The following is a 2393-nucleotide window of genomic DNA, read 5'->3' on the forward strand; positions in this document are numbered from 1 at the left end:
TTTTTTCCTGTGATTTTAAGATAATGATGCTACATAACTATTTCCTTGTAAAGACTATTGTAATTTCAATAAATGCAAACTTTATCATAATTGAACAAATGAACAAATATTGTTTCTTCTTTATATTCATAGTGATCTCAGTACTTCACTTCTAATACCAGATGTGTGAGGTTTCCCACACCAAGTAATTCTCCAGTTCTCTGAGGACACCAGTTGGGTGTTCTGCAACTTAATTCTGACACTATCTACCTGGATTTAGCATCAGATCCTGTGGGTTATGGGCTCAGTCCCATAAGACTTCCCCCAAGTCAGATGCCAGATACAAGTGCAGGCTGTCTCTTGTGTCTCTTAACAACTATCTATAAATCTGATGTTGTAACATCACCCTCCTTGGGTTCAATCATTTGCTAGATTGGCTCAGAGAACCCAGGAAAAAAGTTTATTAGATTCCCAGTTTTTGAAAATAAAGGGATGCAACATAGGAACAGCCAAATAAGAGATACATAGAACAAGGTATGGGGAAAAAAGACATGGAGCTTCTATGCCCTCTCTTGGTTATGCCACCATCCTAGTGTTACATGATCCTTTAAGTGTCACTTTACCAGCCAGTAACCTTGGTAACTGACAGCGCCTTCTGCCAGAGTATTGCTCATGCCCACTGGGCTTGTTCTGCCATCTCGGCCTAGCAGGCTGTTCTTGGCTTGCACCACCAATCTAGATCCCATACCTGCCAAGGGCAAGCCAGGCATGGAATGGCAAGGGCTGTGCGAATGAGTGCATGTGGGGTCCAGCCATGGCGCAGTCATGCATGGTGGCTGCTGCAGCAGGGCAGGCAGCTCAAGGCACTGGCACAGGTCCCAGCTCCACGTGAGGCTGCAGCTGGACCAGATGTACTACACAAAGCTTTCACTGTATGCTCCCACATGTGGATGAAGGGAGTGTGGTGATGCCCAGAATCTTGGAAACATCAGGAACCATAGAGCCTCAAAGAGGGTGTGACAGCCTTGGCTCAGGGAGCCCCTAGGACTGGGTTTCCTGAAGGGCCACAGCTCTCTTTTTCATCTCCCACAACATGGCGAGTGGTGAGGGGGTTCCGTTTCAGCCCTGTTTGTGTTACTGCTCTTTCAATCCCACCATTTGCTGGGTCCTGAGTTCTTGTCCCACATCCAGGAAGAATGAGGTATGTGGAGTACTAGAGGGAGAGCAAGACAGAGAGGAACTTCATTAAGTGACAGAGCAGCTCCCAGGAAACCCACAGTAGGTAGCTTCTTTCTGCAGGCAGGTGTTCCAAATGACTGTCCAGCTCTCAGCAGAGAGGAGACCTGGAGTGAGTAGCTTCTTTTTGCAGGCGGGTCATCCCAACTAGTGGTAGAGACCCAAATTGGGTAGCTCCTTCCCACAGCTGGTTGTCCTGACATCTCTAAGTCTGGCTGAGTCTGGGGTTTCTATGGGCTTCAGAAGGGAGTAAGCATGTGCTGATTGGTCCACTGTTAGTCATGGGCAGGTCTAGAAAAAGCACCATAAGTTCTCACTCCAGGAACTCCACCTGGAACTGACAGTCCAGCACCCATGCTTCAGGCTGTCCCTGGCTTTAACTGTCTGCCTACTGCTGTCATCCACTGTGCCCAGGCTGTTTCTGCCAAGGAGTGCCTGCAGGCCCATGCCAACTCCCCCTCAGTCCCCTTTGCCTTCCTGTCTTGTTCATGGATGCCCAAAGTCTAGAGGGGGCCTAGGCAGGAGGCAGCTGTCCTGTCAGCCCTGCTCCAAATGTGTGCACACCCAGCCAGGTTGCGACAGCACCCGGGCTCAGCGACAAAATCGGAGCAGGTGCTGGGAGTAGGGAGAGGCGAGGTATTGGGAGGAGGCCCTTCTGAGCCTTCTGGGGCAGTGGGGGGTTTCCCAGGCCCCTGAGAGCACAGGATTTCCTGGGTCTGGAGCCATAGCTGGGTGCCTTTAGCTGCACTGAGAGGGCAGGGCTCCCACCCTGCAAACTCAGAAGGGAATGGGCTCCCACCTGTTCCTACCTCCCACCGGCCATATGGAGCATGTAGTGCTGGCCATGCCTCCTCCAGCCATACCTTCTCAACTGCAGCTGGCATCTTCACTGTGGCAACTACGGATGGACCACTGCTGTCATTACCAGCACCTCCACATGTTCACTGACTCAAAGCTCTGTGAACCCCTTTGTTTTATTTTTATAAGGGTTTCATTATGAAGGCATGATCAATCAAATTTTTGGTCATTCTTGAACTCTAACTTCAGCCCCTCTTTCTTCTCCTGGGATAGGGGATGAGGCTAAAAATTCCAGCTCTTTAATCACATGGTTGATTGGCTGGCAACCAGACCCCATTCTGAAGCTGTACAGGAGCCTCCAGGTATCAGTCATTTCATTA

This window comes from Cebus imitator, unplaced genomic scaffold (genome assembly GCF_001604975.1).
Source record: "Cebus imitator isolate Cc_AM_T3 unplaced genomic scaffold, Cebus_imitator-1.0 Scaffold315, whole genome shotgun sequence".
NCBI lineage: Eukaryota > Metazoa > Chordata > Mammalia > Primates > Cebidae > Cebus > Cebus imitator.